The sequence below is a fragment of the Mustela lutreola genome, chromosome 1, assembly GCF_030435805.1.
Source record: "Mustela lutreola isolate mMusLut2 chromosome 1, mMusLut2.pri, whole genome shotgun sequence".
NCBI classification, from domain to species: domain Eukaryota; kingdom Metazoa; phylum Chordata; class Mammalia; order Carnivora; family Mustelidae; genus Mustela; species Mustela lutreola.
In genome coordinates this window covers 239,427,344-239,453,168 of record NC_081290.1, presented here as the reverse complement: position 1 = coordinate 239,453,168, position 25,825 = coordinate 239,427,344, and the positions used below count along the sequence as shown (strand labels likewise).

General features: G+C 45.4%; 1 protein-coding gene across 5 annotated transcripts in view; it reads left to right on the top strand.

The window, feature by feature from the left end:
* DENND2B (DENN domain containing 2B) overlaps positions 1-25,825 on the top strand; it is a 177,045-nt gene that overhangs the window by 50,998 nt on the left and 100,222 nt on the right. For 3 of the 5 annotated variants that reach the window (XM_059135395.1, XM_059135405.1, XM_059135414.1), the window contains one exon: positions 16,056-16,144. The exons of 1 other annotated variant lie outside the window; for it this stretch is intronic. The gene's annotated coding sequence lies outside the window, so the exon portion shown is untranslated. Of the gene's footprint in view, positions 1-16,055; positions 16,145-16,605; positions 16,906-25,825 lie in introns of those variants that run through there. One more of the 5 variants, XM_059135386.1, reaches the window with a different exon arrangement.

The following is a 25,825-nucleotide window of genomic DNA, read 5'->3' as shown; positions in this document are numbered from 1 at the left end:
GTGTGTGTGTGGCAGCTGGAGGTGGAGGGAGGGAGTAAACACTTCTATGGAAAAGGCAGTAAATCTGGAGAGGGAATGGTTGGCTGTGGCGAACACGGAAGCTGGCCATTTTTGCAGAGATGTGTTCCAGAGTAGCTGGAAGCCAGTCATCACAGGGAGTGGGTTTGGACATGCTCAGTTGTGCTTGCCTTGCTGAATACCTCAGGTATGATAGCCATGAATGCCTTCCTCTGGGAGTAGAGCTGGTCCCACAACAGCCCTCCCCACTTTGCATCTGTATTATACCTATGTGGTTTTTGTTCACCAGGGGTCCTGGCCTAGAGTGTTCTGAGGCTGAGGCACTGGGTCTGAAAGTGGGCTGGCCAGCCAGAGCCCCACCTCCCAATTTCCTGGCTCCCTGAGGATGAGAAGTAGCAGGTTTGCAGCTGCCAGTGCTCACTGACACAGCCTGCAGAGGCGTCTGTGCCCTGGCAGGTGTCAGAACGTTTTCATTGATGCCCCTGCCTCTTTGGGGTTTGAGAACAGAGGGGGCTTAATTTGAAGTAGACCAACCTCAAGGGCCAAATCTGAAATGTGTATTATAAAATTATTGCTAATCTTGGCCTTTCTTCCCTCCATGTCTCTCTCTTCCCTTTACCTTCCCATTACTGTCCGGGATTGTGCGCAGCTGCTGCCATCACATAGACTGATGGGACATGAAGACTCATCCTTAGAGAAGAGGTTGATTTGAACCTGTGATGGTAGAGAGGGCCTTTCCACCCCAGAGCGGATGAGAGCAGGAAGGAATTGGGAAGAGTATTGATTCCACCCCTCTCCTTTCCCCTCCTGTGCCCCCAACTTTTCCTTTCAATGGTCAAGGGCAGGAGAGAAAACCCAGGTCTTGCTTTTCAGCCTTTAGGCAGTCATCAAGTACTTGTGGAAATTTTCAGCTCAACCAGCATTGTGATGCAAATATTACATCAATCTTGTTTGCTGCCTGAGGGAACCTATAATCTCCAGGAGAGATAAAATCTGTTAATTAGAGGATATCAAAGATCTTAACTGTGTTTGGTTACAAACTGAATATATCTATAGTTCAGGAATGGGAAAGATGTGTATTAAAACTATAGGAAAGCTTTCTTGGGGTGGCAGACTCTTTTCTGGTCTTTGAAAGTTAGATTAACTTGATGTAAGCAAAGGAGAGATAGGAAGTGTTCTGGATGTGGAGAAGAGCAAGATCCTAGAAGGAATGTGGCATGGTCAGGGTCACTGTTATAGTCTGCCTTGGGAGTGGTAGGTGTGGCCGCTCAGAGCTGGAAAGTTGAAGCCTGGAACTTCCGCTTGGTGAATAGGATATGAAAGTGAGGCAGTCAATGGAGGTGGGAATTTGTGGAAATCACTCTTGTAGAAGAAAGTAGGATAATTTTGGAGAGGACAGAGACTGGAAGAAAGGAAACCAGAAGAATAGAGAATATCCTAGAGAATATTTAGAAGTAGAACAAGTAGGACGTAACATGGATGTGAAGGATGAAATTGAGGGAAAGGCAGAAGATGTCAGAATGTCTGCCCTATCAGAATGAACTGTTACTGATAGCTTACATTTATGAGATGCTTTGCACTGTTCAAAGCACTTTTTCATTCAGTAAGTATCTCAGAATTGTATGGGCTCTTAGAGTTCACCTAGTGTGGCTTCATTTTCCATATAGGGATTAGAACCAAAAAAGGGGAAGGTGCCATTTCCACCTCACAGGGCTATTTAGTGGTAGAATTGGGCCTCCAGTCTCAGTCTTCTATCTCGTAGGGGAATTTGAAGAGAAGAGTACATGGAGAAGAAGTGTGGGATCAGGGAAGAGTCCTGTCTAGTTGGGTGACAGGAGATTACTGACTTCTGAGTAAAATGAAGCTAACTCAGAAGCATTCAGACCAGATGAGTGATTTTACTGCTACGATTTTTTTTTTTTTTTTTTTAAAGAATCACTAGACAAGGAAGATGGATTCCTTGGGTCCTTCTACTTTTGAGAGTCTTTTTTTTTTTTTTTTTTTTTAAACGGTTTCATTTATTTATTTGACAGAGCAGTGGGAGTGGGACAAGCACACTCCCTGCTGAACAGGGAGCCTGATGAGGGGCTGATCCCAGGACTCTGGGATCATGACCCAAGCAGAAGGCAGCTACTTAATTGACTGAGCCACCGAGGTGCCCTAGTTTTGAGATTCTGATGAGTGCACAAAAAATGTATATGAAAAGTACTGAATTCGGTTTTCTGGGAGATGGGCTGGTTTCCAGGTGGTACTTTTCTAAGAGAATTTCGAGAGTAATTTGACTTCCATGTGTTTTTCAAGTTCTGTGCTGACCACAGAACCTAACTACCTAGGAGGACACAACTCTGCTGTTCAGACTATGGGCAGTGAAATCAGCAGCCAAGAGCTCAATATTTGCAGAGTTACATTTATGGCTCTGTTTGCATTATCCACTTCCTCTCCTCTTCTCCTCCTAAAATACACACACACACACACACACATTTACCTCCACTCCCCTCTTTCTCTTTCCTTCCTTTCCTCTTTTATTCTTTCTTCTTCACTACTTTTCTTGTCCATCACCCCATCCTCCATCCCTGTTCTTCCCACTCTTTTTTTTTTTTTTTAAAAGATTTTATTTATTTATTTGACAGACAGAGATCACAAGTTGGCAGAGAGGCAGGCAGAGAGAGAGGAGGAAGCAGGCTCCCTGCTGAGCAGAGATCCCGATGTGGGACTCGATCCCAGGACCCTGAGATCATAACCTGAGCCAAAGGCAGCGGCTTAACCCACTGAGCCACCCAGGCACCCCCTGTTCTTCCCACTCTTGTCTGTCTTGTCTGAACAACTTCCTGTATTGGAGTGACTTCCCTTCTTTGTTGAACTCAGACATGACTATAGCAAAGCCGTGGAATATCCTGAAATATCCTGATGCAGTGGAATCACCGTGGACTATCCTGGTTTGTCTATATCCCTGATGCAGTGACTGGCGCCCAGTGATGAGAGCCAGAATCTGGGCCCCTCCTTATCTTCACAGTCAGTCATCCTTCACATTCTTCTTTCCTGTTAAAATACCTCCTAATCTGGGGCGGCTGGATGTCTCAGTCCGTTAAGCATCTATCTTCGGCTTGAGTCATGATCCCATAGGTCACACATCGGGCTCCCTGCTCAGTGGGGAGCCTGCTTCTCCCTCTCTGCTCTTCCTCCCCTCTTGTTCTCTCTCTCTTTACATAAATACAGTCTTTTAAAAAAATAATAGCTCCTGCTCCTCCCTCTTGTGTCTGTTGTCATTGCCCATACAGCAGGAGAGAGAGCAGGGAGAGGTCATGGTTGGAAAAAGAGAAGTAAAGGTCACCTTTGGTGTCCTCAGAAGCATTTTGTGAACCTGCAGATCCCAAGTAGAGCCTTCATGTTTGCCTGCCACACTCTTGCAGCTCTTTCTGGGTTTCTGGCCCTCTGTGACGGGCTGCTGGCTGTGCTTCAGCTGGTTGTGTCTGGATATACCCTGAGTCTGAAAAGGAACAAGAATTTAATAAGCGGTGGTTATTCTCTTGGGAGGCCTCATCTTCGTGGTGAATTTTCCCCAAGGAGACTTCCTCTCCTCAGCTCCTGGAGGCCTTTTCCTTGGAAGACGTGTGTCCCACACACCTCAGGTGTTCTCTGCATTCACCTGAGTAGCTGCAGCCGTTCATCACCTTGAGGACTCTTCCTTGGCTTGCTCAGGTTTCAGGAGAGCCAGCGTCTCTGAGATATGGCCTCTGGAGTCCCACAGTTTAGGGGAAAGAAGCCTTCTGCTGGCATCGCTGTGCTGGGGACAGTGGTCCTCAACACTTTGTTTTTTGTACTCTGCCCTGTTTCCTCCCAGTCATTTAGCCGTGTTAGCCAACCAGTTACATGGGCTTTGGGCCATCTTGTTAACTCGGGAAGGAACCCTGACACTGAAGGAATAATAGGCTTTCTGAAATCTTTCTTCTTTCAAAAGGCTAAGTGGTACTCAAATATGTCCCTTGACATCCTTGGGAGTAATGCTCAGGAATTCCCCCAAATATGCTATTCTCAGACTTCCAAACAAGTGTCCTTCTGTTTCTGTCCTTCCCGGATCTTAAATTGCTCTCTCCTCTCCCTTCACATTCCTCTGTCTTCCTGTCTTCATCTGTCTTCCCTTCCTTGCAGCCTGGGGCTTAATTTTTCCCCTAGTGCATAGGTTCCTCTATATTGATCTCTAAATGAATGAACGTTTGAAAGCACCTCTTTGTACACAAAAGGCAACTAGCTCTATTTTACATAAAATTGGGATATACCTAGTGCATGTGTTGTTTTTAGATTTATTTATTTATTTTAGGAAGAGAGAGCAGGAGTAGGGGGAGGGCCAGAGGGAGAGGAGGGAGAAGCAGACTCCTCACTGAATGTGGAGCCTGACACGGGGCTCAGTCTCAGGACCCTCACATCATGAGCTAAGCTGAAATCAAGAGTTGGAGGCTTAACTGACTGAGCTACCCAGGCACCCCCTCCTAGTACATGTATTGTTAAGGAGCTAATCATTCTGGAAACTTCTAGGTTCTTGTCCTTGGGAAAAAGAGAGAAAATGGTTTAAAAAAATGGCATCTTATATTTAGCGTGACAGTCATCTGCAGACCAGGGTCTCCTTCCACGTTCCTTGGGTGAGAAGTGGGTATTGAGGGGCTGCTGCTCTTCTCTCTTAGTGTTCTTCTTAGGTACCTAGAAGAAGCATCGTAGTTTTCCATTATGGGAGATAAGCTGGTATTTATATATCCCAGTAATGCCTGATGGAGCTGAAATGCTGCATTCCTGCAGTCTAATGTTTCCGTTAGGATAGTCAGACCCGAGTCCTTGCTCACCAACAGCTATCAGATGAAGGCTTAGTAGAGAGGGCTAAAGATTCACAAGAATTCGCTTTGATAGTTAAAAATATCACCTTGTAATTCTGATTATGATCAACCATAGTTCAGGGAGATGATGGGTAAGAATTGTTGAGATTCCTGAGCTTCCCTGTGTCCTTACTAAAGCTTGGGTGCTCAGAATCCCAAATAGGAGGTTCCAGTGTGAGGACAGAGGGTTGATCAGGCAGGGCTCAGCTGGCCCTTCTTCCCATGAGCTTTCTTTACCTCGTCTAGCCATGAGTCCCCAGAGATGACTCCGTAGGGCTAAAAGTGGTATCTTTGTGTTTTGTAGGAAGACTTAAGAGCCTCACGAACCAGACATGTGAGCTTATTTCTCAGCTTAAGGGGCTCCATAGAAACTTGATTTTCTTTTTTTCCTTCAGTATACTTGCCTGAGATGTTATTAAGAATCCATTTTCCCCTGGGTCTTCAAATATAGTGTGTGTCCCCCCAGACACACTTGTTCTAATAGGTATGGACCAGGGTAAAGACATGGACCTCATTTGATCTGGGCTCTGTATTTTAGTCAGTGAACCTAATCATTTGAACCTCATCATTTGACTCACATTGAACCATTTCTCAAGTCTCCTTCACTTCTACTGTCTTCATCCTGTTAGTGCAGTTTTTTTTTTTTTCCTAAACTTAAGAGTAAAATAATATCTTTTTTTTAAAAAATACCATATTGCTATATTTAACCAATGGTTCCAGTTTGTGGGGGCCCTTCTTCCTGATTCTGATATATTAACAATCCTTCCATTTAGTTTGCCGTAAGCATTTTAGTTAAGCATGTCTTCCCCAAGTCATTGATAAAAAGGGTGACCGTGATAGGATCTAAAACAGATGGCCAAACTTCTAGGAATTCCAGAGCGCTTCTTCCTAGTTGATGATCCATTTTGCAGCACCATTTGGGCCCAGCTGTCCTGAATTACCAGACCATCCAGCTGCCAGTGTATTTCTGTTTTATCCTTAAGATCAAGAGAAGTTTTTCTGAAATCCAGAAAAATTGTGTCCCTGTCATTCTTTGATAAATGTGTGTGTATAAGTATGTGTTTATTTATATGATATTCATATATATATCATGGAAATAGGTATGCATATTATATATTAAACCCCAAACTGTTGTTTATAGACCACTTGCTATCTATCACTGTTGCACATATATTGTCTCCTTTATGCTCTGTAATAATTTTATATTAACTTTATTTTTTATTTATTTATTTTGAAGATTTTATTTATTTATTTGATAGACAGAGATTATAAGTAGGCAGAGAGGCAGGCAGAGAGAGAGAGGAGGAAGCAGGCTCCCTGCTGAGCAGAGAGCCAATGTGGGGCTTGATCCCAGGACCCTGGGATCATGACCTGAGCTGAAGGCAGAGGCTTTAACCCACTGAGCCACCCAGGTGGCCCCTTATATTAACTTTATTAAATGAAAGTTTAGTTTTATGTTTTAGTATGACTTGTACTTAATCTCTAGTAGCTGGTGCTTCCTTCTCCATGTCCTTGCCACTTTTCATATTTCTTTGTTCTGGAGTTTTGCCCATGATATTGCCTATTCACTTATTATGTGTAAAGAAAGCACAGTATTATAGCCAGTTGGAAATTCAAAGACTAATAAGAAGTGATCACATTTCTCAGAAGAGCTTATATGTAGTTAAAAATATGAATGGATGACTTGGTGGGGGGAGGAGAGAAAGCAAAAGAACTCAGAAAAGAGAGTCCTGAGTGGTAATGGAGTGCCAAAGCTAGCCCGCTTACCAAGTTCTGAATGGAAGGTTCTAGAAGCCATAGTGGCAGTATGTTCTATGTCAGAACCTTTTCAGAAAGATGGAGGGTATCTGATTGACTGACTGTTCTAAATCCTATCCCAGCACTTTGTTGGAGTGTCTTCCTTTTTCACTTATATGTGTTTGTGTTGTATAATGTAATTATAGCTTTGTGAGGTGCAATTAGCATTGCCTGATGCTGTGTAAGTCTTCACAGTCATTACTTAAGGTTAATTTTCAAATAAGTATCACATGTATCTGTTGTAAATTCAAAAGGTGCACAAAGGTGGCCCATGAAAGCAAGTCTTTTTCCCACCTTCTCTCCTCTTTCCCTAGAGACAGTCGTGGTCACCAGCTCGGGTACTGTAGTCATCTCCTTAATGGCTGTGCATTAGTCCAGTGCAGTGTTTCTCTAACTGCAGGTCAACATTAGTGGGCTGGAAAATCAAGTTAGTGAGTGCTGTACAAACTGAAAATAACAGAGAGCATCACACATGCCGTCTCATACATGCACATTCTACATTACTATATTACATATATACTTGTTACTCTGGGTCTTGCTCAAAACATAGTTGAAATTTACCATTCTAGTAATGACTGATATGGAGATTGTTCCTAATTTTTCATTATCTTAAATAATGCCGGAGTAGGCATTCTCCCCCTCACACTTCGGATCTTTTTTCTTAGAATAATGTTCTAGAAGTGAGGATACTGGGTCAAAAGATATGAGCATTTTAACTGAAAACTAGGTCCCCTTTACTATTTAATAAATGCCATCTGTATTTTATTTAGTATAGGTTATTTTTATTTTAACACATTTTTCTATGCACTATATGTGTGATATATATTTTAACAAAATGGGGTGATTTATTACTTTTCTCAGCCTGTTTTACTAAATATTCTTCTGTAAGCCACAATTCTCATTCTGGCATCAGCTTTTCTTGGATGTGAAGAGTGACTGCTGTAGTTCTTCTCAACCTTGAGCCATTCTTACCCATTCTTATGATTTGTATTTTATATACTTTTTTAAAAAAGATTTTATTTATTTATTTTTAGAGAAAGAGAGAGAAGGCATGTGTGCTTGAGTTGGGGGGAGGGGCAAAGGGAGAGGGAGAGAGAGAATCTGCAGCAGACCCCGCGCTGAGCACAGAGTCTGAAATGGGACTCGATCCCACGATCCTGAGATCACAACCGGAGCCAAAAGCAAGTTGAATGCTCAACTGACTGGGCCACCCAGGCGCCCCTGTATATACTTTTATTTACTGGTCTTTAAATTGACTTTTAAAGAGCTTTTTATTTTTAAATAATTTTAAACTTACAGAAAAGCTGCAGAAACAGCTTTATAGAGCTAGGGTTCAGTTATCAACAAGAAGTTAATAGTAGTGTAATGTCAACTATAGACTTAATTTGGATTTCATTAGTTTTTTCTTTTCCAGGATCTAATCCAGACTCCCACATTACATTTATGTGTTGTGTCTTCTTAATATCTTCCAATCTGTGGCAGTTCCACAGTCTGTCCTTGTGTTTTGTGACCCTGAGACTTTTGAGGGAGTACTAGTCAGGTATTTTATAGAATATCCCTCAAGTCAGGTTTGTTTGATGTTTTCTTATAATTAGATTGAGGTTATGGATTTTGGGAAGAATGCCACAGAAATGAAATGCTCTTTTCACTACATCATGTCAGGGTTACATGGTGTCAGTATGTCTTATTTAACCCACTGAGCCACCCAGGCGCCCCTCAGTATGTCTTATAATCTTATTAATAATAACATTACCTTTGATCACTTGGAAAAGATAATGTCTGCTAGGTTTCCTCATCATCAAGTTTTTGTTTGTCTGCCTTTGTAATTAAACATTTTGAGAGTGATACTTTGAGACTGTGCAGGTCTCCTATTTCTCTTTAAACTTCTGCCCACTAATTTTAGCAAACAAAAAATATACATAGGTGACCTTTGAACAACATGGATTTTAACTACGCGGGTGCATTTATACATGGATTTTTTTTGGATAAATCCTTTTTTTTTTTTTAGATTTTATTTGTTTGATAGAGAGAGGGAGAGCAGGAACACAAGTAGGGGGAGTGGGAGAGAGAAAGCAGGCTTCTTGCTGAGCAGGGAGCCCGACGTGGGGCTCAGTGTGGGCTCAAGTGTGGGGCTCGATCTCATGACCCGGGGATCATGACCTGAGCCTAAGGCAGACGCTTAAACTGAGCCACCCAGGTGCCGCTGGATAAATATATTATAATACTGTGGATGTATTCTCTTTTCATATGATTTTCTTGTTAGCATTTTCTTTTCTCTAGTTTACTTTATTGTAAGAATGTGGTAAATAATACACATAACATACAAAATATGTGTTAATGATTTTATGGTATTGGGAAGGCTTCTAGTCTGCAGTAGGTTCTTAGTAGTTAAGTTTTTGGGAAGTCAAAAGTTATTTGAAGATTTTCTTTTTTTTTTTTTTTTTTTTAAAGATTTTATTTATTTATTTGACAGAGATCACAAGTAGGCATAGAGGCACAGAGGCAGGCAGAGAGAGAGAGGAGGAAGCAGGCTCCCTGCCAAGCAGAGAGCCCGATGCGGGACTCGATCGCAGGACCCCGAGATCATGACCTGAGCCGAAGGCAGCGGCCCAACCCACTGAGCCACCCAGGCGCCCCTATTTGAAGATTTTCAACTGCACAAGGGGCCAGTACCCCTAACTCCAGCATTGTTTGTGGGCCAACTGTACCTTCTTTCACGCTGGTCTAATCAATGAGATCAGTGAAAATGGGGTTAATAGCTGGTTATGTTTTTGTCTTATGCACATTAAGATAAATATAAAAGTATTTGACATTTTAAAAATGTTTGTCCATGTACCACTTAAAATCAATCATCTTCTATACATGCCATACGTTGGGAACCCTTGACCCTTCTCAGGTGCTAAGCACCAGATGTTTTGGGTTTTATGGTGACATTATTGATTCCTTATTAATTGGATTGATTTGTTGGTTGGTTTCATTAGTTCATATATTAAAAATGTATTAATTGTGCTTGGTACAGAGTTCTAAGCTAGAATTCAGAGTTAAGACATAGTTCTTGTCCTAGAGAATATTGTAGGCTTATAGGCTAGTAGGAGAATTAAGTTGAATAAGCCTTGTGCACTAAAATACAAGGCAGTGAGCATGGCTAACAATGGAGTAGTAGACTGTTTTAAGTATAGGGGCAATGGATTCTCTATCCATTGCAGGCAGGGAAAATCAGGGGAGATAGCATGGAGGAGGTGACATGGTCTGGGCCCATATCTCCCACAGCCTTGCCCAGATCTTATTCTGAGGGGTGCTTTTCCTTTCAGCCTTAAGGTTTTGTTTTGTTTTGTTTTGTTTTTTTGTTTGTTTGTTATATCATGGAAGAGCTATTTAAGTCCACATTCTTCTTATCCCCCGAGTCCCTTTACTCCCACTTTGTGCTCTACCTCCCCTGTCCTCAAGCTTTGGTCATGACAGGTTAAGATCTTGGTTGAGCTCAGAGTTCCTAGGCAAGTAATTGTGAGAAGCCTGTTCTGGCAAGGTAAAATGGTGCTTTTAAAAGGGGCCTGGAATATTGCCTCCTCAGTCTAGTCTTTCCCGGCCCCAGACTGCATTTATGTGGCCCAGAGTTAAAATGCTCAGACTTAACAAGGGACAGTATTCAGTGGTCTGTGGATTTGAGAGATTCTAGGAAATGAGTGCATACATAAGCATTGAGACAGGTACTCCAAGAGACTGGATCAAGCCACTGAGTATTTTGTGCCCTGGGGAATCTGAATTTTGAGTTTCATGTTGAGGGTTGTAAGCTGAGGAGAGGTGAACTAGCGCTGGGAGGCCGACAGACCAAAGGGGAGTATGCTCAACCCAGTGCGAAGATGTCCAGTAGCCGCTTCGACACAGGGCAGGATAGTTACAGGCTAAATCCCACACTCTTTCAGTTCAGAGCCTTAATGTTGGGTGGGAGGGTGGCAGATGGGTGGGAGGTGGGTGGGATTGGGCAGGAGTAAGGACCCCAGAGAATTTCCTGCCATAAAATGCCAGGACTTGAGCACAGGATAGCTATTTCATCTGTGCAGGCAGAAGCAGAGTATGTGTAGCAGTGGACAGAGACCGTTGGTTTGTTGATTCACAGGTACCGTCGAGGCCATGAGGAGACTGCGTGATTGGCAGTAGGCATATTCTCTTTCAGAAGAACTTAGATATTGCCAATTCTTCTGCTCTGTAAAAGCAGCTTTGTCTCAGACCAATGGCTAAGGAACGAGTCCCAGGCAAAGGCTCAGTCTCCTGCGGCCTTTCTCAGGTCATTTCCAAATTTTCCCATCCTGTGTTTGGTATCTTTCTTCTCTTTTCAGTCTTCTTTAGGTGAGAAGCCTAAATCTCCCATCTTCTCTAGGAGAGGCTGCCTTTTGTGGGGCTGATCTTCGTCTCATCCCAGGCAGATGACTCCAAAGTTCCAGGCTAGGGGCTCTGCTGAAAGGCCTGGAGGAGACTCTGGAGCCCCTGAAACAAGAAGTCTTTCTGGAAGCAGTGGCAGTAGCTGCTTGCGACAGAACAGTTGGACTGAGCAACTGTAACAGAAAATCCAAGTTGTAAGGACCCTTAGAGAACACCTAGTTCCAACAGCCCAACAGCCCAGCAGCCTTCTCATTATGTGCAGGGAAAAGCAGAGGCCCTGAGAGGGGCGGGGACTTAGCTCAAGGTCTCACCACCCTGGCAACCAGGACCTGGGCTCGAGTCAGCTGACTCTTTCTCTATTCCTGCATTTTTAATTTTTCCCTTTTTAACCACATTGCTGCTCAGTGGTAGCAGAAGAAAGCTGTAAAGCCCTAAAGGGATGCTGTGTAAACCTGCCTGTTCACACGGCCACCAGAGCCCAGTGGAGAACCGGACAGGACACATACAGATTCCCCTGCTACTTGGGCAGAACTAGATGTCCTCGGTGGAGAGGCGGCTGGACTCCACAGTCTGGCGGGCACTGGAGCTTGGCTCCCAACAGCTGAAGTTCCACTGCATCTCTTAGGCACTCTGGGATCCAACAAGTAATATCAATATAAAAAGTAAGCAACAGCTTACTTTTCTTGAACTCCTTTGATTCTAAAATAAGGAGTGACTTGAACAGATTTACTCCGCTCTTGTGTTTTTAGGTTTAGAATTTCAGTTGCTGTTAAAGAGACAAGAAGATACTATAAACTCTTCTAGTGACCAAATGTAGACTCTAATTATCATACATACATATAAACACACACACACACACACACACACACACACGCACACACAGATATTCTCTTGGTACAGTATAAGTCTGTGCACTCAGATTCCCTCATCTTATGGAGGGGACAGCTTCTGTTTTTGCTTTTAAAAAGTCTTTTTCAAAGATTGATTTATCCCACACACATTAAAAGATTGCCCACTGTGAATGAAATAGAAAAGTTGGTAGACCTCATGGGGCTCATGACCGTGGGGGGACAGGGGTATGAGTGACGGTGATAAAGTGCTGTAAATACCACGAAAAAGGCATCTTCAGACTGCTGTGCGATTACAGAGCAGACAGACAGACAGAGTCTTCTAAGAGATCAAGAAATATTTCACAGGGGAGGTGATCACTGCGTTGGGCCTTACAAGCAATAAGATTTTGCTTGTTGGTTGGGGGGAGGTCCTCCAATAAAGGTAACAGCATGAGCAGCAAGGAAGGAGCAGTGGGAGAGGAAGAATGCAGTTAAATTATAAAACATAAGATGACTTTTTCAAAGGAAAAATGTCTTTTTCGTAAGCACAGTGACCTGCAACGTAGAGGTAAGAGGAAGTGTTTTTGTCCCTGCACGGAGCTGACCCGAGAGAAGCTTCTCCTCTATGGGAACCTGGCCCTTCCTACACCCTGCTCAGTTTGGCAGTGACACTGGAGGAGGAGTGCCTGCAATGGGTAATGGGAGAGGCTATAAAACCCTGGAGCTCGTCCCTCGAAGAGTGACCTTACGAAGAAATTTCTGGGAAACAAACCACAGGGAGACTTTACAGGAATTTTTGGTCGAGCCCACAGGCAAGGCACATGAGGAGAGGAGATGTAATTACAGTTTGTAAGTCTATGAAAAGAAACAGTGAGTAGCATGGAATAGCTGTTCTAAGTTTCTTCTTCCTGTAGGACAAGAGGAAATGGGTTCTTTGCATTCAGCAGATCTTTATCGAGTGCCAGCTGGGAGCTGGGCCCTATCCTGGATGCACGGAATATGGTGGCAAAACAGTCAGGGTTTCTGCTCCCAAGGAACTCATCAGGGAAAGCTGGCCTTAATAAAAGGGAAATGTATTTTTGTTGGATATTGTGATGAGCGCTATGAAGGATAAATCCTCATTTTGATTGGGGGATCGGGGAAGACCTCTCTGAGGAGGTGAGACACACGTAAGGACAAGGTAAGAGCCAGTTAGGCAGACTGGGGGCAGGGGGAGTGTCCCAGGCCAAGGAGAACAGCTTGGGAAGAATCTGGCCCTTTAGGGGAACTAAAAGAAGGCTTGTGTAGCTAGCACATATAGGTGGAGGGAAGGAAGTATGCTGAGAGGAGACTGGAGAAGGATGAAGCAGGGCCTTCTCGGTCCTGATAAGAATTTAGATTTTATCTCAAGTGCAGTGGGAAGCCATTGAAGTGCGTCAAGCAGGAAATGACAGGATCGGATGTAGATGGGTGATTCAGACAGCGGCATGGTGAAGGGAGCTAGGAGGATGAGAGTGGAAGCTGGGGCAATCCAGGAGGGTTTTAAGTAATCAAGGAAAGGGACTGAGATGGCAGTGGAAGGCAGAAAAATGGACAGACACATTTTGGAAATCGAATTATTTGGAATCAGCAAATCGATCGGATATGGGGAGAGAGATACACACAAAGATGGAAGGGTGTCTCCCAGATTTCTGGCACAAGTATGCATGTGTGCCTTTCAACAGATCCTAGACCCCACAAGGCTGTAAAAGCCCTATCATTTGGGAAAGGTCACGTAGGGTTGATCTAAGTCCAGCCTTGCAGAGGCAGTGGAGGGATGCAGCTCTCCACTTGCCCTTCCTAGTTCAAAGAGCTTATACCTGCAGCAGCCCAAGCAGGGGTTACAGTTCTTCCATGATGGGCCCTTACGGTCCCCCTCCCCCCTGAGGACAAGGTTCTAAAGAACCTCTGTGAACTGCAGTGTGCCACTAGAGGGAGCATGGCCTGCATTCAGCGCCTGGCCTGGAGGGCTTTTTCGAAGTTGGATTACTTTAGAGACTGACTTGTATCCGCTTCAGTACTCAGCCCAGGCCCCTGGCCCCTCATGGTGCTTAGAAGAATGCCTGACGTATGGTAGGTGCTCAGTAAATGTTAGCTGGTGCTAATATTGTAACTCTGAGTATTATCTTGTTGTGGAAGTGGATGGGCAGCATCTCTTCCTTCTCAGCATGGCTACTCTGAAGTGCGGTGTGCCTTTTCAGGATCAGGAGTTCAGGATCAGGAGAACAGAGGGGTGCCCGTGGGGGATGGGAAGAGGGGGAAGTTTAGGGACCTGATGGTGTTGCACTTGCCATTTCATCCTGTCTTCCATTGCAGACATGGGACACTAGGGCCTGTGAGGGGTTCCTGAGGTGGTGTTTGGCTCAGGTCTGGGCATTTATAGTGGGAGACGGGTCCTTGCTGCCTTTGAAGCTCCGGTGTCTTCACTCCAGCAGTAGTGCCCACCACTTAGGGTTTATACCATCCCATTATTTCCTGTTGCATTTTCTTGACACTTTTCCTCCTTTAGCTCCTGGCATATAGTTAGCTTTATACACACACACACACACACACACACACACACATTCACCTTTTAAACTCAAGTCAATTAAAATCTCATTTTGAGAATTTCGTGATACATCAGAAGCTAATAAAAACGCAAGGATTCTGCAAGAGATCACTGCATTAAAGATCCCATCAGGACCTCTCTGGCACTGTTCTAGGAAGCAGCATTGAAAAATGTCTTTCTTGAGCCTCAGTGTCCTCCTCTTGGAGAGATACCAAATGCCGTGGGTTTTTGTTTGTGTACATGGTAAAAAATGGCTGAGATGAATGAAAGTCTTAGCTCAGAGCCCAGTTTAAGGAGAATGCTTTCCCACCCATCATCTCTTTTTATGCCCATCCCAGCCCTATCAGTTGCCCGTGGGGTAGGTTTCATAGGTGGAAACTGGGAGAGCCAGACACTTCCAGGGTCTTCTGACCCCTGCTCCACCAGTCCTCCTGCATCTACTCTGCCTAATATACACATGAGGGTTGAAAGGCATTGGTACTATTTCTAGGTCTGTTCTTTCCTGCTTCTGTGACCTGGGGCAAGTCATTTGACCCCTCTTTGAGATTTTCTTTAATCTGTTAAGTTAGTATGATAAGGGGCACCTGGGTGGCTCAGTCATTGGGCGTCTGCCTTTGGCTTGGGTTGTGGTCCCAGGGTCGTGCGATCGGACCCCACATCAGGCTTCCTGCTCCGCAGAAGGCCTGTTTCTCCCTCTCCCACTCCCCCTGTTTGGGCTCCCTTTCTCACTGTGTCTCTCTCTGTCAAATAAATAAATGAAAAATCTGGAAAAAAAAAAAAAGAAATAAAATAAAGTAAAATAAAATAAATTAGTATGGTAATACCAGTGCTAACTTTTAGGTCGGTTGTGTTGAACAGATGAGCCATGATTTATGAGAGTACTTGGGAAAAGTGTAAGGTAATTTATAGCTATGGGGCAGGACTTTCCTCTCTAATCTGTGCACCATTACCTTCCACATCTCATAGATGCTATCGTAGAATCTTCAGACCAACACGATGGTAGTCAGGTCTAATGCATGATGACTCTGAAAGATTCTCCACCTTCCCCTGGGAATTCAGCTTTGTATCTCCATAGCAGTTACCAGAAAAAAATTTAGTTCTTAAGATCAGATGGTAGTGTACTTTAGGGGAAAGGGCCCTGGACTGGAGGCCAGTGGGGCTGGTCTCTTAGTTCTTTGACTGCCTAACTAGCTAGCTAGGTAACTGTGCACTAAACATTTGCTCTCTCTGAGCCTCAGTTTTCCCATCTATACAATGGTAATAATATTGTCCAGTGTATTTTAAATGGTTTGAGGATCAGACAAAACAGTGCATATAAAAGAAGGTCACAAAGCAGAAATGTACATGGCAGGGGCGGCAGGGCGGAGGCCTGAATTGAGGGCCTACTGTGTCCCAGACTCAGTGCTAGCTCTTGGACAGGAATGACGGTATTCCTGGCTGTGACAGCAGCTCCCAGACAGCTGGGGCTTTGGCTGCAGGCCCTCTGCAGGGCAGAGAGATAAGGCTGTGTTTGTATCACGTTTGTTGCTTGGGCTGTGATTCTGGACTTGCCCAGGACTCTTACTGGTCCTGACCTAGTGTCTTTCCTCTCCATTGCAGGAAGATGAGAGACTGCTTGGGCACCAACAATAGTACCACGAGTCCCTGCACCGGTTAAAGCGATCACCACAACCTGGGCAGGCAGCAAGGTAAGCAGAGAGGCCAGTTCAGGCGAGCTCCTGGGATGTGAATGCATTTCCGCCTCAAGTGCTGCCCGGAAAATCCCAAGTGCACAAACAAGTCAAGGCAATGCATCTGGGTCCTCCTACCCCCCACTCCAGGACCCAGAGGAAGGGCTTGCTTCCCCTCCCATGTGCTCCAGCGAGCTCCCTCTCTTCTGGCCAGGATTCCTCTCAAGTTAAAAAAATGAGACACTGGAGGGGAGGAAAACAAGTCCACTCACTGTCTTTCCCATCTCCCATCTGAGCTGTTGAAGCAAGTTCCCAGGAGCTGCCCAGAGCCCTTGTTTGACTGGAAGGGAGGTAGGAGGAGTGGAATGTGTGCAGAACCCGGGCTGATCAAAAGACAGTGCTGTTTCATGGAAGCCTCCCAGAACTGAGAGCGGGGTGAGGGGGGGGGGTGGAGGAGGAGAGAGGAGAGGAGACAGAGAGAGAGAGAGAGAGAGCACGAGTGAGAGAGAGCGAGCTAGCCGAGCAAGCGCGAGCGCAGGAGCATGCTGGCTGGCGAGAACAGGGTCTCCATGACAACTGGCCTGGCCAGCTAGAAGTGCTCTGCTCACTTGGCTGGAAGGAGCGCCACGAAAGGTCAGAGGAAGGAGCTGTGGGAAGCTCGCAGCAGGTATCGGAGCTTAAGTGAGTGGATTTTGGGGCCCTTGGGCTCCCTTACAGACTGTGGTGCGAGCCAAACTCTGCCAAGCATGGAGTGGGCAGGAAAGCACCGGGACTTTCAGGTAAGGTCAGCTCCGGCTTGGATTGTTTTTTTTCTCCTTTCCTGGCCGTAGTCTTGGGCTGTTTTCTGGGAGGCAGGCAAATGTCTGTACTCTCTGCTCGGGGTTTGGGGCTCAGGAATGATGTCATGCTTCAACAGTTGGATTCTATTAGCTTAAGGAGGAGGGAAACAGCCAATTTTCTTGACTTTGCAGATCTAGCTGATCTCACTCTTGCTGAACCTGAGGTGTTTAGACTTTTCTGTAGAAATCACCATCTTTTATTTAGCACAAAGGCTTAGGATATTTTACAGAAAGTAAATTTTTATATAGAAAAGGCGAGTTATCATCACTTCAGTATTGTGTTTGAAGTTACTACACGGAAACTCCAGTGTCTTTTGAGTGGCTCGGTTTCTTCTAGTGAACACTGTCTGTTTTGTCTCTTGGTGCTGCTCTGTCTGACCTGTAATGAAAAAAAAAAAAAAAAAAAAGCCAGTTAACTCAGCTAGGAGCCTGTGGTGAGTTCCCAGTCTCTGGAGCAGTTCTTAGGACAGAGGGACCTTCTTAGGGATATCTAAGCTGAGATCACATGCTTAGTCTCTCTCCCAGGTAATCTGGAAAGAAGCATACTATTCTCCTGCATTAAGGCCCATAGCAGGCTTTCCTAAAAAAAAAAAAGTATATGGGGTGGAGGCTGGCAGGTGTGTGTATATTTTGGGGTTGGGGGGCCTGTGAAGAGGTTTCCTATACGAGTACCTCTGAGTGAACTCTCAGTAGTGGCTGCTAAGACCCAGCTTGTTGGTGGAGACATGAGGTATTGTGGTTGTGCCAGATGGATACTTTGGGTTAATGTTTTAACTCAAATATCAGGGCATTCACTGTCCATGCTGTGCACTCCTCTTCTGTTTTTCCTATGTTTTGGTAAAGCTGGTTCTGACTTAGAGGAGTGGTGTGTGGTAAGCTCGGTGTGGCCTAGGAGAGGAGACCCTTCCAGAAAGGTGATGGGGTAGCTAGGTTGTTAGTAATCTTATTTGAAGGATTCATGCAGCAGACACTCCCTGCGGTGGGGACCCATCAGGAGATGTGCTTCCGCTTCAGCCATGTTATATCTCAAACTTACTCCTGGGCCTCAGGGAACATTGTGGATGCCTTTGGTTTCTCTGTGGGATGAGGGAACAGCTGCTGTCCTGGCGCTTCGGTTTTTCTTCTTGAACTTTCTGAACAGAATATCTTTTGTATTCTGGCAGACAATGAGGGGGCCTTCTGATTAACTTCGGGTCAGCTTGCCAATAAAGGCAGTGACCATGTCCCCAGTTTGGGCTCCCTGAATGTGTATATGTCTGCATCAGTATTGTGGCCTGAGGGTCCACAGGGGTGAACTCCATGGCCCTGGACCTCAGAGGGGCCACTGCTAAAGTGATGCCTCCTTTTAGTATACCCCCAACAATTCTCTGCTTGGTTGAAACCTCTGTTTTGTTGGGGGGTGGCTATGGCATAGCACTGTTGGTTGGGATTAAATTTGGGGGTTGTGAGGAAGGGGCAGTGCAAATTCAGAATCTGAGTTCTCTGCTTAAAAGGCTGTGGTTGGGCCTCACCTCTTCCCCCTCCCCCGCCCCGACAATGTGAAGATGGCTAGCAGTTGATCATTCTTTTGATATAGCAGAATGGACACTGAATTTGGGGTTAGTAGACTTGAGTCCATGGTCAGATTCTGCTACTTGCCATCAAGGTGGCTGCCAGCAAGTTCGTTAACCTCTGTGACCTTCAGATTTACTAGCTGTGAGATGAGAGATAATGGTATAACTACTTCAACAGGTCTGTTGGGAGGAACAAAAATGAGATAATTTCCATGAAAGTAATTGTAAGCAAGTCAAGTCCTACATAATGTAAGATGCTGCAAATTAGAGCTTGAAGGATGACTCCACTCTCTTCTGAAAAGTCATTTTGCCCCTCTGTTCTGGTTTCCCAATTTATTTTTATTTATTTATTTTTTTTAAAGTTTTTTTATTTATTTCACACACAGAGATCACAAGTAGGCAGAGAGGCAGGCAGAGAGAGGGGGAAGCAGGCTCCCCGCTGAGCAGAGAGCCTGATGTGGGGCTTGATCCCAGGACCCTGGGATCATGATCAGAGCGGAAGGCAGAGGCTTTAACCCACTGAGCCACCCAGGCACTCCTAGTTTCCCAATTTATAAAGTGCCCTTTTCTTTTGTGCATTTGTAAGTAAAAATGAGGGGAAAAAAAAAACCTTTAAAAAGTTCTTTAAGATATTAAAGGAAATAAATAGTGCTCTCTTTGGGTTGGGAAATAGGGTGATATTCACTGTAGGCTTTGAGCCTTATAAATGACCCTTCAGAGATGAAGCTTTCTTTCCCTTAGGTTACCTGACTCATGTGTTTAGTATAGAAGAGAGGAATTCCAACAGACCCTTTGCTTTTCCAGTGTCCTATAGCTAGCTACCTGCTGGTTATGGTATCATAAATTTCAGTAGCTGGAAGAGAGGCTTCTGATTGTCAGGTTTGTCTCCCTCTTTCTTTTTTTTTTTTTTTTTTTGACAGAGAGAGATCACAAGTAGACAGAGAGGCAGGCAGAGAGAGAGAGAGGGAAGCAGGCTCCCCGCTGAGCAGAGAGCCCGATGTGGGCCTCGATCCCAGGGCCCTGAGATCATGACCTGAGCCGAAGGCAGCGGCTTAACCCACTGAGCCACCCAGGCGCCCTGTCTCCCTCTTTCTGCTGAGGAAACTGTACCGAGTGGGCAGAGAGGCCTTTTCTCCTGTTCTGGGTTTGAAAGGCAGTGTCTAACTGGCAGGAACAGTTATCGCTCTGAAGGGCTTCTTGGGGGCTGGGCAGCTTTCAGGAACCTGTGTGGCTATAGCTTAGAGGGAAACGAGAAAGAAAGAAAGAAATGAGGAAGTGGGAATTTCAAGGGCAGAGATTCTTGATTTGCAGTGGAACTGTGCCAAGGAACAGAATAGCAGGGGTGGGGAGACTCCAGGCAAGGACACCCGGATCTGATCTCAGGGAGTGTATACGGCTCATGGCCTGCTTGGGGGGAACATGGGGAGGGACCCAGCACCCCACCTGCAGCCCCAGCTTTTGTCGTAGGACAGGGAAGCTGCCTACCATGCCCTGGAGTGGGCTCTGGGAGGAAGCCCCTGGGAAGACCCTAAGGAGGCAGATTTGTTGTTGTTTAGCAGCAGAGCCTTTCTTCTAGGCAAATCACAGCCCAGCAGCCTCTGAGGTCTGATGGCCAAGTTGTCCATAGCTTAGATTGGGGCTGCAGCTGTTCCCCACTCCCCCTCAGTCCAGCTTCCCAGAGCTGAGTCACACGTTGGATGGATCCCTCCATGTTCTTTAAGGATTAAAAAGTAGTAACATTTCTGTTCTCACTCCTTCTCTCCCCCTTCCTTTACTCCCCTTCCTGCACACTCTCCCTCTGGGCTCCCTCTCTCTAAAATTAGAATAATCAGTTATCCAAGGAAGTTGAAACTTTGAAATGCCTTGGAGGACAGGCCTGGGGCATCCTGAATTCCACTGGCTCTGCCCTGTCACTGCAGTGGAGGGCTTGGGTATAAAGTTTGCAAGGGCTTCCCCAGACTCTAGGTATCATGGCCACACTGCTGGCCTGGAAGTAAGAGAGGCTGTGCTCCATTTCCTACCTAATCTGATTCTAAGAACTACTTTGGGAAGCACCGCTGGGCACCTGAGGGTGGTGGGCGGCTCTGAGTCAGGGACTGCCAGAGCACCTCCCTGCACGCAGGTGGGGCAGAGAGACTGAAGAGCATGTCTTCCTGTTGCTTCTCTGGTCTCCTAAATGTCATTGCGCTGGAGGCTCCTGATTTCTAGTGTTGGGCCCAAGAGAGTATACTGAGGCAGCCGAGTACAGGAACTCGTACCTCAGCCTGGGGGAGTATAGGCATCAGCCCTGCAGGCATCAGCCCTGCAGAGCGTTGGCTTGGCCTCCCTGCTCCACTACATTAGCTTGGTAGAAGAGGGTGTTTAGGGTGGGCAGGGGGAGGGGAAGGGGAAATCTGCTGGCAGATAATTGAGTTCTTTGAGTTAGAAGATGCATGGAAAGTGGAGAAGGGGGACAGGGGCATGAAAGAGGGAAAAAAAAAAATTAGCATCTGGCACAGTCTGCAGAAATTTCTCTACAAAGCCTGAGGGAGAAATTGTGTTAGTGAGTGCCTTCTCCTGGGGGGTGGGGAGGGAGAGTCTGAGCATCTATTTTTGCTGGGGAGGAGGCTCTGTGTGCATCTGTCTCAGCAAAATACTGGGTGCATCTTGTCTGTCTTACAGGAACATGCCGCGGAATACTGCCTGACAGAAAAATTCCCCGTGAGACCTAGTGTGTTGAGGGGAGAGGAGGAGGTTAAATGAGTCTAGACTACCTTATTGTAGGATTTCTCCAAAGATCCCTTCTCTTATTATTTTTGGCTCCAATATACTGTCGAAATTATCACAATAATCTTCTCATTTAAAAATTGCCCATGTGTTAGATTGTACTGTCTCTATTTTTTTTAAAGATTTTATTTATTTATTTGACAGATTTGACAGAGATCACAAGTAGACAGAGAGGCAGTGAGAGAGAGAGAGAGAGAGAGAGAGAGGAGGAAGCAGGGTCCCCACAGAGCAGAGAGCCTGATGTGGGGCTCAATCCCAGGACCATGGGTTCATGACCTGAGCTGAAGGCAGAGACTTTACCCCATTGAGCCACCCAGGCGCCCTGTACTGTCTCTATTAAGGGTGAATTATATGCAATTATATACCTTTTTAAGCAAAGCTGACTTGCATCTAAGGGTTTGTCATGAAACCACGTATCTCTCAAAGATGCAGATTCTTGTGTGTGACTTGTCACTGAAGGCGTTTGTAGGTGAGCTGGAGGTTGATTAATGGGAAGGAGCACAGTGAATAAAGGACTGTTTGACCCTTGGGAAAATGAGATGAACAGGGGGCTTTGGGAGACTAGGAAGAAACAGGAGAGAGGCTCTGGGCAAAGGGATTGGGGGTGTGGGAGGAAACTAGTTCTGAGGAACAGCAGAGGGGTAGAAGGCAGTACCTGGGCTGCTCTAGGAGGCCTTCGCAATTTAGCAGAAGGTTGCACTGCCCCCAGGGGATCCAAGGAGACCGTGTCCTAGCAATCAGGGGGTTGACGCTCTGTTCCTTTGTTCCTGGGTTTGGAGGCATCTTTGGCGCCCATGTGCCCTCTTGTTCTGCCCACCCGTTTTGTCAATGAATAAGGAGGGCCTGGGCCAAGAGCTAGGAGGGTCTAAATAGTATTGAGTGTGAACTTGATGTTGTCACCAGGTGTTGTATCGTAGTTATTTCCTCCCCGAAGTGAGCCTCCGTCTCTGTGATGAAGAGAGAAGAAACATAGGCCTGCTGAAGTTAGGGTTTTGCAGTAGGGTTAATGACCATCTCGTGCTTTAGGCTGGGAAGAAGGCAGAACATCCTAACTCTTAGAAGCTGATATAAAGCACTATTTGAATGATGGAAGAGAGCCAACTAAAAAGGACTGGAGATAGGAGGGAGAGGTCGAAGCTTCTCTCAGTGTCAACAGATCAGACGTTGTGGGGGGAAGGAAAAAGGTAAGGGGAAAACTGGAAAGAAAACTATATAGTTTTCTATATATATAAAACTTAGAGTTTTCAGAACTCTTCAGCCTTTTCGAGGAAGTGAGTTCTGGTGTGCTCATTTATGTCTTGGAACACAGGCTCCCTTATGCAGTTCTGACAGTTGAGTTTTAAAACTTGCTTTTAAGTGAGTCAGCCTGTGTTTGTTCAGCTCTCAGGGACTCTTGATCCTTAGTGCGTGTGGTGGAACAACCCATCAGCACTAACGTGAGCATATCAGTGCTTCGAGGTGCAGCGGCGAATAGCTGGCACTTGTGGGCCATGCCCGCCTAGGTTTAGAGCCCAATGTTATAGCTACTATCTGTGTGACCTTGGGCAAGTTGTTGAATCTCCCTGAGCCTCTGTTTTCTGTGAGGTATCTGTAAAATGGATATAATAGCAGTACTTAACTTGTGAGAGTTTTGCTGAGGATTGAATGAAATATTACATGGAAATTTCTCAGCCCAGCACCTGGCACTTAGTAAATGTTCAGTGCTTTCCCATATTATTATCAACCTAGAGCAGCATTTTGAAGAGTAAGGCTGGCATCTCTTAATCAGGTTGGGATTACAATGCAGGAAAGTCAAATCAGATTCCATATCTTTCTTTCTTTAAAGATTTTACTTAGTTTTTTTTAAATTTTTTGTTATTTTTTTTTTTAAAGATTTTATTTATTTATTTGACAGAGAGAGATCACAAGTAGGTAGAGAGGCAGGCAGAGAGAGAGGAAGGGAAGCAGGCTCTCTGCTGAGCAGAGAGGCGGACGTGGGACTCGATCCCAGGACCCCGAGATCATGACCTGAGCCCAAGGCAGCGGCTTAACCCACTGAGCCACCCAGGCGCCCTTATTTAGTTTTTTTTGAGAGAGAGAGAGAGCGAGAGCACGAGCAGGGGGCAGGGAGAAGGAGAAGCAGATTCGTTGCTGAGCAGAGAGCCTGATGCAGGGTTCGATCCCAGGACCCTGGGACCATGACCTGAGCCAAAGGCAGATGCTTAACCGACGGAACCATCCAGGTGCCCCAAATCAGATTCTTCTTTTAGAAGTTTATACTTGGTGTTTCCTTCACCTTTCTGTCAAAACCTCAGGAGAGTCTCCATGGTCGTTAGCCTTCACTGTCATGGGAGACGAGAACTGCTTCTTGCCTGCTGCTTTCCCTGTAGGCCTACCCATGCAGGGCCCTAGGTCCTCCTTTGCCCAGCACTGGCTGCCCTTCACAAGCTGCTGTTGGTGCTCTAGACGCAGGCTATCCCAGCACTCCTCACCTCTACTTCGTGAATTCTGTTTATCATCCTTGGAAACCCAGCGTAGAGCATAGGCTTTGCAGCCAGCTCTGGAAGGCTGTAGTCTGGCTCTTCCTGTTATTATCTGTGGATGTCTGGCAAGTTAATTTTATAAACCTTATTGTCTGCAGCTGTAAATTGGGAGTAAAATGGTACTCATCTCAAAGGTTTGCTACAAGGATTAAATGAATTTATAGAAAGTACTTCATTTAGTTGCTGGCACAAATATGCTCTTGGTAACTGTTCACTGTGATAGTTGTTTGAGATCCCTCCCTCTGTGTTTTCCTCTGCCTCCATACAGCAGTACAGAGAGCCCTGGTCAGGTCAGCAGATCTGAGCGATAGTCCTGGCTCTATCTGTGACTTGTCAGGTGACCTTGGGGAAGTCACCTTGGCTTCTCTAGACTTTAGTTTCCTCTTCTAAACGGCAGAAGGTTTAGATTGAGGTTTTTTTTTTTTTTTTAAAGATTTTATTTATTTATTTGACAGAGAGAAATCACAAGTAGATGGAGAGGCAGGCAGAGAGAGAGGAGGAAGCAGGCTCCCTGCTGAGCAGAGAGCCCAATGCGGGACTCGATCCCAGGACCCTGAGATCATGACCTGAGCCGAAGGCAGCGGTTTAACCCACTGAGCTACCCAGGCGCCCCTAGATTGAGGGTTTTCATTGACATTCTGACTTGATTCTTAAATGCATGTGTCTTATCTTACCAACAGATTCCCTGAAGTTGTATAAAATTAATCGTAATATTTTATACATTTTATTTCCCCAAAGTGGCCAACATATATACCTTTTGCTTAAAAAACATTTGAGAAGCTTTTTTTAAAAAATCCCATCAGCTGGAATCTAGGAAGCATTTGACTTGGTTCTCGTAACTTGGAGCCTGGGATCTTGTTCTCAGAGGCGCAGGGCTTGGCTGTAACAACTTGAAAAGAGTGTCCAGCATTTAGTGAGTTAGAAAGTCTACCAGCTTAGTAAGAAAGGAGGTGGATTTCACTTGGTGCTGCTGGGAAAATTTTGGTCGACAGATGTTTGGAGGTACTTATTGGTTGTGCTGTATAGACTCAGATCAGCCCTGTAAATAAATACTGCCGTCACTGTTTCCTTCTCTCCATGGAGAAAAATGGCAGTGTTTCCTGGCTGACCCTCTCTCTCCCTTAGAGTCTGAAGTGAGTCAGTGGTGCTCAAAGACAGATCTGTGTGTGAGGATAAGAGACGTCTAACAAAAGGGTGATACTTAGAGCCTGGGCTCTGGGGTCACACAGTTGGGGTTCATATTCTGGCTCTGCCACTTACTCCGTCTAAGATCTTGGGTGAATTGTGTAGCTTGTCCATGCCCCACTTCCTTTTCCATGAAACTGTGAGTCCTATTTCATAGAGTTGTGGTAAGGCCTAAGTGTCACGTGCTTAGGATAGTACTTCGTATCTGGTGCTGAATGAAATACAAGCATTGACTGTTAGATTTCTTCTTCCCTTGTAAGCCAAGCAGAGCTTGTTTCCAAGTGGCTGGTCTGTCTGGTTTGTTATGCTGAGAAATGGTGGACAAAATCCGCTTCTTTGTCATAGACAGACATCTCTAGTATCAGGAGAGCAGTGCTAAGTGTCCTGCAAACAGTACAGAGATCATAGCTCTTGTACTTTGCTTTTGCAAAGACATATATAAACCAGAAAGGGAATCTGAGTTAAAGAGCATTTAGGTTGAAAGGATCCACTCTGATGTGTAACCTATGTTATATGGCACTGGAGTTAGGGACAGGCAGAACTCTGGGTAAAAGAACAAGGTGGGAAGTGGGCTGAGGGAGAGATGGAGCTAGGTAATGAAGAGTGGTGAGTATTTCTGGGCAAGTGGTAGTGGCTTCCACAGTAAGCCCTGTGGAGAACCTCCTGGGACTCTCCCTTCCCAGAGGCACCTTGACTTCCCAGCCCCAGGTGAGAATTGCCCCCACAGTGATCACTCAGACCAGTCTCAGGGGAGCAGTGAATTGGGATGAGGTGGTTCTTATCTGTTCCTAACTAGAAGGAATAGCATGAGTAGCTTGGTGTATCTTATCTACA